Source organism: Carettochelys insculpta, chromosome 2 (assembly GCF_033958435.1).
Source record: "Carettochelys insculpta isolate YL-2023 chromosome 2, ASM3395843v1, whole genome shotgun sequence".
Taxonomy (NCBI): domain Eukaryota; kingdom Metazoa; phylum Chordata; order Testudines; family Carettochelyidae; genus Carettochelys; species Carettochelys insculpta.
In genome coordinates, this window is record NC_134138.1 from 234852893 (window position 1) to 234865525 (window position 12633).

Below are 12633 nucleotides of genomic sequence, written 5' to 3' on the forward strand. Positions count from 1 at the left end.
TCAGCTGTGGTGTGTAACCTATCCTTTAAATCAGCTTCTGTACAAATGACAAAGACAGCTAACATGACAACAGTTTTTTAAAAGGGCTCCAGAAGTGACCCCGGCTATTACAAAGCAGTAAGGCTGACTTCAGTACCCACACAGGATGAATTAATTGAAACTACAGTAAAGCACAGAATTGTCAGACACATAGATGAACACAAAAAGCTGTGAAAAAACAGACATGTTTTGTTATGGTAAACCATGGCTCGCCAATCTACTAGAATTCTTTGAGGCAGTCAATAAGCATGTGTGCAACGGTGACTAAGTGGACATAGTATATTTAAATTTTCAGGAAACCTTTGGCAAGGTCCCTCTTAAGCAAAGTAAATTGTCATGGGGTAAAAGGGAAGGTCCTCTCCTGGATCTGTAACTGGTTAAAATAGAAAACAAAGGGTAGGAATAAATGGTCACTTTTCAGAACAGATAAAGATAAACAGTAATGTCCCCCAGGGGCCTGAACTGGGATCAATACTGTTCTTCATAATCAGAAATGATCAAGAAAAAGGAGTGACCAGGGAGACAGCAAAACTTCCACATGATACAAAATTACTCAAGGTAGTGCACAGGATACCACAAAAAGATAGGAAGGACTTTCACAGCACTGGGTGACTGGGCAACAAAATGGCAAATGAAATTAAATGTTGATAAATGCAAAGTAATGCATATTAGAAAACAATCTCAAGAAGTCATATAAGATACTGGGGTCATGTTAACTGTCACTACTCAGAAAAAGAGAATTTGGTGTCACTGTGGATGGCTCTCTGAAAACATCCCCTCAATTTGCTGCAGTGGTCAAAATGCAAACAATGTTGGAACTCATTAAGAAAGGAACAGACAATAAAACAAAAATATTATATTGCCTCTATATATATATCCATGGTAGGCCCCAATCTTGAATATTGCATGCTGATGTGGTTGCCCCATTTAAAAAAAAAAAGTATTGGAATTGGGAAAGGCTCAGAAAAAGGGTAAAAAGAATATTAGGTGTATGGAACAGCTTCTGTATGAGGAGAGATTAATAAGATTGGGTCTTTTCAGCTTGCAAAAGAGATGGCTAATGGGAATATGATGGAGATCTATAAAATCATGAGTGCTGTGAAGAAAATAAGGAAGCATTATTTACTCCTTCTCATAACACAAGCACTAGGGATCACCAAAATAAATTAATAGGCAGAAGATTTAAATAAAAAAAAAATTCATACAACACATAGTCAACCTGTGGAACTCTTTGCCAGATGTCTTGAAGGCCAAGATTATAAAGGGGTTCAAAAATAACTACATGAATTGATGGGGGATAGGTCCATCAATGGCTATTAGTCAGGATGGGCAGGGCTGGTGCCCCTACCCTCTACTTCCCAGAAGCTGGGAAGGGGTGACAGAGAATAGATCCCTTGATTACCTGTTCTGTTCATTCCCTCTGTGCGCTTGGCATTGGCCACTGTTGGAAGACAGGCTATTAGGCTACCAATGGACATTTTGTAAGACTGAATACAGCTGTTCTTATGTTTTGCACTTGACTTTACCGTTGTCATGCTGTGTGACCTGGGTTAAACTATTTAAGGCGTGATCCTGCAATATTCGAGCCCATGGGAGTTTTCCCATTATCTCGAATAGGAGCAGAACCAAGGTCTTAGAATGACTTGAACAGGAGCAGGATCAAGGTCTTAGAACCCCGCCATGCCTCAGTTACCTCATCTGTAATATGAAAGCACTGGTTACCTCACCTTGGCCATGTCTACACGTGCCCCAAACTTCGAAATGGCCACGCAAATGGCCATTTCGAAGTTTACTAATGAAGCGCTGAAATGCATATTCAGCGCTTCATTATTATGTGCGGGCGGCCGCAGCACTTCGAAATTAACGCGCCTCGCGTCTCGTCCAGACGGGGCTCCTTTTCGAAAGGACGCAGCCTACTTTGAAGTCCCCTTATTCCCATGAGCTGATGGGAATAAGGGGACTTCGAAGTAGGCGGCGTCCTTTCGAAAAGGAGCCCCGTCTGGACGAGACGCGCGGCGGCGAGGCGCGTTAATTTCGAAGTGCTGCGGCCGCCCGCACATAATAATGAAGCGCTGAATATGCATTTCAGCGCTTCATTAGTAAACTTCGAAATGGCCATTTGCGTGGCCATTTTGAAGTTTGGGGCACGTGTGGACATAGCCCTTTACAAAAGTATTTGAAGTCTATGGATTAAAAGTATTATCATCATCATCACTGGTGTCATTGGCGTAGTGGTGAGGAGCCCCAGTTATGAACCAGGATGGATCCATTTTGCTAGGCTCAACATAGACATAGAACAAAAGACAGTTTCTACCCACAAAGAGTTCACCCATTAAATACTATGGCAATGCTATTATAAATATTCTTTATTAATTTGCATATTAAACATCACAAATCTTTCTGATAGGTGGCTTAGCTTTTAACTGCAGTTCTGAAAAATATTTTTCAGTGACTTTTAGTGTGATCAGATCAACATCGTCTGAAGCCTGGAAATGAAGGTGACATTTATAAAACAAGAAGTACACTAGGTTCTTATTGAATCCAAGAAATTTTGCCTGTTTGAGGCTAATAAACTCCTGACACTTTCTTCACGCTTAAAATATTTATAAACATTCTGGAGGAGAAGGATGAAGTCCCTTGCTTTCTGCTGGTCATTAGCTGCCAGGAAGAGATTGGAATTGTATCCACAGCAAATGTACAGTTTCTCTTTTTAAATAATACACACATAAAAAGGCAATTACTTCAACGTTTTTGGGTGTTATATAAGAAACATTAAAATATATTACAGATTTCCAGGATTTATTTTAAAACACATCTTCAGATCCCCTGTATTTCCAGCCCACGCTTGTTTCACAAGTTATTTGTAATCCTATTGTCAACAGTAAATTAAAGATTGAGCCTAGGAGTGATTTAAATAATACAATGAAGAGAGAAGATCAGCCACACAAATGAGTCTGAGAAAGGAAGAGAAAATAACTACTAGGGAAACAGAAAGAAGGACGAAGCACAAAAGATGGTCTCGCCAAATGATCTTTAAGTGGGAGACAGCAGGTAAGTGAGGAAGTTTAAAATGCGCAATAGAAAATACCAGATTTAGTTTATCTCACTTATACTGGCCTGCAAAACATACTTTTGTCCTCTCACACTCAAGAGATGCATTATTTATAAAAGTAACTACTAATAATTTTAACCCTAGTTTAAAAAAACATGTTAAACTGAAACTTCCACATTAGCATTAACTATGCTACTGTACCACTTCTAGCATAATTCTAATTGTTTAATTCTATAGCAACAGGAAATTCTGAAAACAGTGGGCTCCAGCATATCTTCATTAACAGGGAATGCTATCTGACTGAAGCCTTATTAAACATCAGTGGGTGGCAGGGGGCAGTCTGGCACTGTGGTAACAAGCTCCCTGACATGTCTGGCCAAGGTGACAACATATCTTGCATAGAGAAGGGACCCAGGACTAGGCACTACAGTAATGTAATGATAATAAAGGTGCTAAAAGAGACAGGGACAGGACAAAATCTGATGAATCACGTCACAGACTTTAAGAGCACGCACACAGATTGTCTAGTTTACATATGTCTTTATACTGTGCTCATCTTTGAAGTAAGTGAGAAACTTCCGGAGCTACATCAAGCTATATATCTGACATATGATCTTTTTCCTCTCATCCTATTATCCAGGGAAGAAGTGCTTGCAGTGGAGTATCTTGTTTAGGGAGGGTCAGAGATGTTTCTATTTAAACATATGTGTTATGTATCTGTTACACACGACAAGATTAATAAAATGCACCTTGCACTTGGAGTGAAGGTGCTGAGATTTGTGATGACTTCTGGGTCAGTTCATTCCAGTCTCAGACTGGTGCCTAAGAAAATTCTGCTCAAAGACAAGCTTTAATCAACCACACCCGTTTTCAAGATTTATTCCTCATTTTATAATTACACTCATCCCTCATTAAACGAGTACTTCATTTACGAGTACTCACTTAAACGAGGGACATATTTACTGACCTTTTGTTCACTGGACTAGTGAACTCCCCGTTAATATGAGACTTGCCCCCGCCCCGCAGCTCCAACCTGCCGCAGCCTGACGCCCCTGCCAGCCCTGAAGACCCAAACTGCGGCAACTTAAACCCCCCGCCGCCCTCCGCACACACAAACTGTCCAAACCTAAACCCCCCTGCCGACCACTGTGCACCCAAACTGCCAAAACTTTACCCCCCCCCGGTGGCCCTCGCAAACCTGAGCCGCTGAAACCTAATGCCCCCCCCAGACGCCCGTGCACCCGCGCCGACGCAACTTAAACCCCCCCGCCGGCTACACATGGCCAAACCGCCACAATTTAAACCTCCCGCCGACCCTGCACGCCCAAACCGCCGCAACTTAACCCCCACCCCCTCCCGCTGGCTCCACACGCCCAAACCGCCGCAACTTAACCCCACCCCCCACCCCCGCCAGCTCCACATGCCCAAACCACCACAATTTAAACCCCCCACCGGCCCTGCACACCTAAACTGCTGCAACTTAAACCTCCCCGCCAGCTCCACATGCCCAAACCGCCACAATTTAAACCCCCTGCCGGCCCCACGCACCCAAACTGCCACAACTTAAACCCCCTGCCAGCCCCTGGGCACCCAAACTGCTGAAACTTAAATCCCCCACTGCAGCCTAACCCTGCTGGCTCCTCAGACCAAAACTGTCACAGACTTAACCCCCGCCTCCCCACCTCACAGACCCAACCTGCAGCAGCTTGAACCCTGTCCCCCCACCCCATTCCACCCACCACCATCTTTTAACCCTCCCTCCCACTCTTGTCCCCAAACTGCCCCCAGCCTTTAACCCCCCCACAACCCCAGGTTCACTTACCTCTCAAAAGCAGCACCATCTGCTGCCACTCCGAGCACTTGGAACCAATCAGAGACTGTTACACATATCTTAATAGGAATTTAGTGCTCCTCTTACGAGTTTTCGCCTATGAGCAAAAAGTTAGGAACCAATTGTGCTTGTATAGTGAGGGATGAGTGTACAGTTAAAAGCTCTAGCCAAACTATGTATGCTCCCCAAAATAACAATTTTTGCTATGATTCAATACTGTTAAAATTTTATTTTTATTGGATATTTTTCTTTATTTTTAATCTAATATCTATGAGTTTACTTTTGTTAAGGCGTTGGTAAATAGAGGTTGCTCACCTGTAACTGGAACTGCATTGAGATGTGTGTTCCCTATCTGTGTGTCACATGTGCGTACACATGGACGTCAGTTTGGAAATTCTGAACAAGCGGCATTCCCCCGCCTAGTGACCCAGGACCTTCTGCCCGTGGGGTTATCCCTGTCACAAAGGCCAGGATGCTGTGCCTATTTTGCTAATTCCCCCAACTGCAGGATGTGATCCTAGTCATGTACAGGGGAGGAGGGGCAGTGGGGCTGCCCTCCAAGCAAGAGGAGGAAACTACCTCCTACCATAGAGAAATAATTCTCTTCTTCATCAAGTGTCCCCGTGGGTGCTCCACAATAGGTGTCGGGCTCGCGCGGTGCCGCAGATCGGAAATCTTCCAGCAGTTTTTCCTGGATCGCGCATGCGCCGGTGCGCGCTGCTCCCCTGCACGCCCCCAGCCACATGCGCAATCCAGTCCCCGCCAGTTCCTTCTCAACCGCCATCGGCTGCAGACGGAATCCGCTCAGTCTATGGCCAGAGTCAGATTAGATAGTGTTTCTACGTGTAAATTATTGTATTTTTCCAGTAAAAAGAGGACAAAGAGAATATCAAAAAAAATATAATAAAAAGAGACAGAGGAGCGGAGAAGAAGAGTGGACGTAAGGCCAGTAGGCTGCCCACTGCCCTGCAGGCCGGTGTCCGCGATTCGGGTAAACAGGCACGGAGTAAGTGCTAAGTACCCTATTAACAGTAAAAGACTCACCGCGATGGCCTCTTCAGGCTTTAAAAAGCGTGAGTCTTGCCGTGAAGCTATGCCGGCCTCCGATGGGCACAGTGAATGTATCCGATGGCTGGGGGAATCACACGTTACCCAGAAGTGTTCCCTCTGTGCTAAGCTCACAGCCAGGGCCAGGAAAGACAGAGAAATGCGTCTTAAAATGCTCTTGTTTGACAAGGCCCTCCAGCCGGACTTGCCGGAGAGGCCTCATCCAGAAGGGCCCTCTGGGTTCCACAAGAGGAAGGCAGCTTCTTTGACCCCCTCGGTGCAGAAACGGAGGAAGCTCTCCCCAGCTCAATCCCTGCCGGCGGTTTCAGCGAGCAGGACGGGCGGAGCACACAGCCCCCAGCCGCATACTCAGGAAAGCGGCAGCGCACGTGGCAGAGGCTGAGCCTCCGGTTACAAAACAGCTGGCACGCGTGGCGCCTAGAGCGTCGGCCAGGCAAGCGCCAGAACCGGCGGCACCGCCGCAGGCGGCACCAACCCCCGCGGCACCAACGGTGCAGGGCCAACAGGCACGGAGCCTGCAGGCACCAGAGGGTGATACCTGTGCGGCACCGCAGCTGAGCGGGCTGAGTGCGGCGCCGACAGCAGGGCCGAGATCCCCGGCACGGGAGGGGGCGGTGCCAGCCCTGCAGGGGAGGGGAAAGGCAAGAACAAAAACCCGGCACCGCAGCCCTTCTCTGGACAGGGCTGTGCTGCTACTGACAACAAGCCCTCCCCCTGTGCTACACATGCCGCCCAGAAGGCCTGCGTCTCCACCGGCCTATTCAGAACCTCCTTCTCTGTTCCTCCAATCAATGTCACCATGGCTTGGGCCACCTTCACCCTTTCTGGGATTGGATCCCCTGGAGTACTACCACAAACCAGTTTCACCGCTATCTGTGTCATCGCGGAGGTCTCGCTCTCCCAGATGTCGGGGGTACACACCCCGAGAGTGGTCCAGGTCTCCATCCCCGAACCCGTGCTGCCATGGTCATTCTTATCATGCTGGACACAGACACCCCAGGCCTACGCCCAGCGGCAGGTCCCCCCCGGCCGTCCAATACCCCCGTGGACACTCTCGATCGCGGATGGAAACACAGTTATCTCAAGGGGAGTTAATTTTAGAACCCCAAGACTTCCCTTCACAATCCTCCAGCGAGCTGGTGTATCATCGGCCGCAGGAACCTGAGAGTTCGAGGGAGGCTTATCCTAGTGGTTCCTCCTCATCCTCCCCAGGTGAGGCCATGTCCCCCGGGGATGTCGCTCCCCCGGCTGACCTCAAACAGTTCCAGGAGCTGTTTAAAAGGGTGGCTTTCACGCAAGGCATTCAAATGGCAGAAGTGCAGGAGAAACATCACAAACTCCTGAAAAATTTGAGACCCCCGGCTTCATCCAAAATTGCTATCCCGCTGGACGAAGCCATTATGGAGTCAGCCACTACCATATGGCAGACTCTGGCCTCCGCTCCGCCTATGAACAAGAGAGCGGATAAGAAGTAATTCGTCCTGGCAAAGGGCATGGAGTTCCTCTTTAGTCACCCACAACCAAATTCTTTGGTGGTTGAGTAGTCCCAGCAAAGGTCAAAGACTTCTCAGTACAAATCGGGGGGATCAGACAAAGATGCCAAGAAGCTAGAGCTGTTTGGCAGGAAGGTATATTCCTCTTCCACCCTGCTACTGAGAATGGCAAATTATGCGGCACACCTAGCGAACCATAATTTTGATAATTACTCCAGGCTTACTTTTCTCATGGATTCACTTCCAGAAGATAAGAAGCCGGTGTTAAAGGCAATTGTGCAAGAGGGCTACACAGCTTCGAGAACGGGAGTCCAGATCGCCCTGGATGTGGCAGATACGGCGGCACGCTCAACGGCTACAGCAGTGGTCATGCGTAGAGAATCTTGGCTCCAGACATTGGGTATCCTGAGAGACCTACAGGCGAAGATCGTGGATATTCCCTTTGACATGCAAAAGTTGTCTGCAGACTCAACCAACTCAGTCCTCCACTCTAGTAAGGGCTCGGGAGCTACACTTAGAACCCTGGGTATTTATACTCCTCCATATAGGAAGAAAAAATATTACCCTCAGCAAAGACGCTACCCGTACCATCCACAGCGTGCGCAGTATCAATGGGGCTATGACCAAGGGTGACATCAACAACAGTAACAGTACAGAACTCCCAGACGACGTTCTCAACAAAGCCGTGCACCCTCGGGACAGGCCCAAAGGCAACAAGTTTGACGGGCATGTCACGGGCTGCACTATCACTACCATCATGCAATGCCACTCTCCTCATGTTCCATCATCGCCTCAGACCGTTTCACTCCCAATGGCAAAAGATCACCGCAGACAAATGGGTGCTGGAGATCATAGCCATGGGTTACGCGATCCCCTTCCAGTCGCTCACACCGACGAAGCCTCCTTCCAGGCCTCACCTCCGGGACGCTACCCACGAGGCGAGGCTCAAGCAGGAGGTGCACCACCTTATGTTCATAGGGGCGGTGGAAAGAGTGCCGGAACAATTCCAGGGGAAAGGTTTTTATTCACGCTATTTCCTCACAGAGAAGAAAACAGGAGGCTGGAGGCCCATCTTAGATCTTTGGGGCCTCAACCGCTACTTACGCAAACAACGTTTTCGGATGATTACAGTCGCCTCCATACTCACGGCAGTGGACGATGGAGATTGGTTTGCAGCCCTCGACTTACAAAATGCTTACTTTCATATAACGATCCACCCAGCACACAGGCGCTTCCTCCACTTCATGGCTGGCAAGGAGCACTTCCAGTACTGGGTTCTTCCGTTCGGCCTCTCCTCGGCCCCCAGAGTCTTTACCAAAACCCTGGCAGTGGTGTCAGCCTACCTGCACAGACGGGGGTGTTTATATTCCCATACCTGGACGACTGCCTTCTGAAAGGGGCCTCGAAGGCAGAGGTCCTACGCATGATCCGAGTCACAGCGGACACGTTTTCTTCGCTGGGCCTAGTCATCAATCTCGCGAAGTCAAAGACTGACTCCACACAAGACAGAGTTCATTGGGGCACGCATAAACTCTATCACAGCAAGGGTGTACCTACCCGAAGCCCGCTTCCGCGCCATCAGTTCGCTGGTGCAAGTCATCACGTATAGCCCCACGGTGCCGGTCTTAACATGCTTACAGCTGCTGGGCCATATGGCGGCAGCAACATCTGTGGTACAAAATGCCAGATTGCACATGCGAAGCCTGCAGCATTGGCTGGCGAGCGTCTACAAACCGGCATCCCACACTGTCCACAGGGTGGTGTCGCCCACGACAGAGGTGAGCAGATCCCTGGCGTGGTGGGTAAACCCCAAGAACCTGCTAGCAGGGGTGCCTTTTCACCAATCACAAATTTCTATCTTTCTTACTACCGATGCCTCCCACATAGGATGGGGAGCGCACACCGGCGACAAGGTGACGCAAGGGCTATGGTCCCCTGAGGAACAGACACTGCACATAAACATACTGGAGCTCAGAGCAGTGTTCAACGCCTGCAAACATTTTCGAGACCACATATATGGCAAAGTAGTCGGGATCAATACAGACAATACCTCCACTATGTTTTACATAAATCAACAAGGATGAGCCCGATCCCTTGCCCCATGTGCGGAAGCAGTCCGACTGTGGAACTGGTGCATCGCCAACAACATAACGTTGAAAGCCTCGTACTTGCCGGGCGCTCACAACGTGAAAGCAGATCAGCTGAGCAGGTGCTTCGCACTCACGCACGAGTGGCAGATCCGCTCCGATCTGCTACGACCGATCTTTCATACATGGGGGTTTCCCCAGATCGATCTGTTTGCCACCCAGCACAACAAGAAGTGTCCCCAGTACTGCTCCAGGGCAGGAGTGGGGCGGGGGTCCCTGGGGGACGCATTCATGATTTCATGGAAGGGCCCCCTACTTTATGCGTTCCCCCCCACAGCGCTTATCCACAAGGTCTTGCAGAAAGCCAGAAGGGAGAGAGCTCGCATGATACTAGTAGTCTCAACGTGGGATCAGCAGCAATGTTTTCCCTTGCTTCTGCACGTCGGACCGCCCACCGCTCCCTCTACCGGTGGCTCCGGACCTACTCACGCAGGCTCAGGGGTCCATAGTGCACCCGCACCCTCAGGGCCTGCGCCTACAAGCATAGCTAATCCATGGCTCAGCTCCTTAGAAAGCACATGTACAGAAGGAGTACAACAAGTCCTGGAAAGTAGCCGAAGGACCTCCACCAGGAAGACTTACAAGCAGAAATGGACTCGATTCACAGCCTGGTGTTCCGCCAAGCAGTTAGCTCCCCTTGACGTTCCTATACCAATAATACTAGAATACTTATTGGACCTCAAGAGGGGCGGGCTTTCCTTATCCTCACTAAAAGTCCACCTCGCCGCTATATCAGCCTTTAGGCATACAGAGGAGGGGCCCACGGTATTCGTCCATCCTTTAGTTACCAGGTTCTTGAAGGGGTTGGTAAACCTGTACCCCCCTTGGAAACTGCTTCCACCATTGTGGAACTTGAACTTGGTGCTCAGCACGCTAACGGGTCCACCTTTTGAACCATTAGCCACAGTTCCCCTACGTCTCCTTATGATAAAAACAACCTTCCTCCTTGCAATTACGTCCGCTCACAAGGTCAGTGAGCTCGCAGCAGTTATGGGAACGCCGCCCTGCACAGTATTCTCAAAGGAGGCGGTAACCTTACGGCTGCATCCAGACTTTGTTCCAAAAGTTTCTTCAGAGTTCCATCTTAACGAACCAATAGTTTTACCCGAAGACTCACAGCTCCAGCAAAGAGGAACGCCTGCACCTCCTGGACGTGAGGAGGGCGTTGGCCTTCTACATAGACAGAACTAAGTCCTTCCGGAAAACGGACAGGCTTCTAGTGTCTCTCGCTCCCAGGTCAAAAGGGGAAGGCCTCTCTTCACAGAGAATTTCAAAGCACATTGTGTCCTGTATAAAAATGTGCTATGAGCTTCGAAAGACTCCTTTGCTGGCCCTGCCTAGGGCTCACTCCACCAGGGCGGTGGCAGCATCAACAGCCTTCTTCAAGGGCATCGCCTTGAAAGACATCTGTAGAGCGGCGACCTGGTCATCCTACGACACCTTCGCCAAGCATTATGCCCTACATCGGGTATTCCAAGAGGATACCCGTCTGTCGACAGCAGTCCTTTTGGGGGCAAGCTGCACATAAACCCATTACCCACCTCCTTTCTTGGGTTACTGCTGGGTAGTCACCTACTGTGGAGCACCCACGGGGACACTCGATGAAGAAAGAGAAGTTGCTCACCGTAGTAACAGTGGTTCTTCGAGATGTGTCCCCATGGGTGCTTCACCACCCTCCCATCCTCCCTGCTTTGGATCTCCATCTAGTGTTTTTCAGGAGCATTCGAGGTGGTTGGTCAAGGAACTGGCGGGGACCGGATCGCGCACGTGGCCAGGGGTGTGCGGGGGAGCGGCGCGCGCTGGCGCATGCGCGATCCAGGAGAAACTGCTGGAAGATTTCCGATCTGCGGCACCCGGCGAGCCCGACACCTATTGTGGAGCACCCACGGGGACACATCTCGAAGAACCACCATTACTACGGTGAGCAACTTCTCTTTACCAAGCTAAGAATGAAAGGATCGGGGGGTCTAACTCACTACCACTTACATTCAAATGAAGCCTGGAAAACTGAGTCTTATACTTCACAATTTTAGATTCTGCTCCCAAGCTCCTCGGAGGGGCACTGCTTGTCAGTTGGGGCCTGTAAACACCCCCACCCCCCATTATGAAAACTGGCTTATGACTATGTATATGCATAATTCAAAGACCCTTTAGGCAAAATGCATCATGCAGGATATTCTTAAAGTTATAATCTGCTGAATTCTATTTTTCTTTTTGTGCATGTATCAATCTTGCATGCGAAGTTAGAAATATGAAGAGTTTATCTCTTCATAATTCAAAATGTGCTAATGAAGGCCATTACTGATACTCCAGAAACTTACTGTCCTGGTACTCAAGGTAAAAATCTGTGAATGGCTTCATTTTTCCTGTAAGCCTGAACTGTGGTTGGTCATATCAGAACAGATGGCCAGGCCACGTAATGCTGGCACCCATTTTGGATCTGGTACTTTTCCACTCCAGATGAAAAAATACTGAACTGATTACAAAGAATATAAATGTGGAAAATCGACCAATAGTAGTAGTCGCCAGATGCCAAAATAACTGCACTTACCACCCAAGATACCTGCTGGAAACACCCAACACTGAACAGCGGAAAGGATTGGGCCCAAGTTAGCAGGTTGCCTAGCTTAGGAAGAGATGCTTAAACAACTGTTCGGGTAAGAATGTGCATGTGACAAGTCTCTTAGGCTGTGTCTACACTTGCATTCATCTTTCGAAAGAGGCATGGCAAATGAGGGAAATGGAAAATGCAAATGAGGTTCAGATTTACATATCTGACACCCCATTTGCATATTCTTTCACAAGAGCTTCTTTTGAAAGAAGAAAAGCTGTGTAAACATGGCTCTTTTGAAAGGAAGCCCCATCTTCAAAAGAACCCTACTTCCTTAAAAAATAATAGGAAGGTTCTTTTCAAGGTGGGGTTTACTTTTGAAAGAGCCACGTCTACACTGTTTCGAAAAGGACTCCTGTGTAGGCAAGCCACGTGCAAGCGAAAAGCAGCAA

At 48.6% G+C, this 12633-nt stretch overlaps 1 protein-coding gene across 4 annotated transcripts in view; it reads right to left on the reverse strand.

The window, feature by feature from the left end:
- The window catches only part of ANKIB1 (ankyrin repeat and IBR domain containing 1), a 107834-nt gene that overhangs the window by 65174 nt on the left and 30027 nt on the right, over nt 1–12633 (reverse strand). The gene's annotated exons all lie outside the window — the stretch shown is intronic.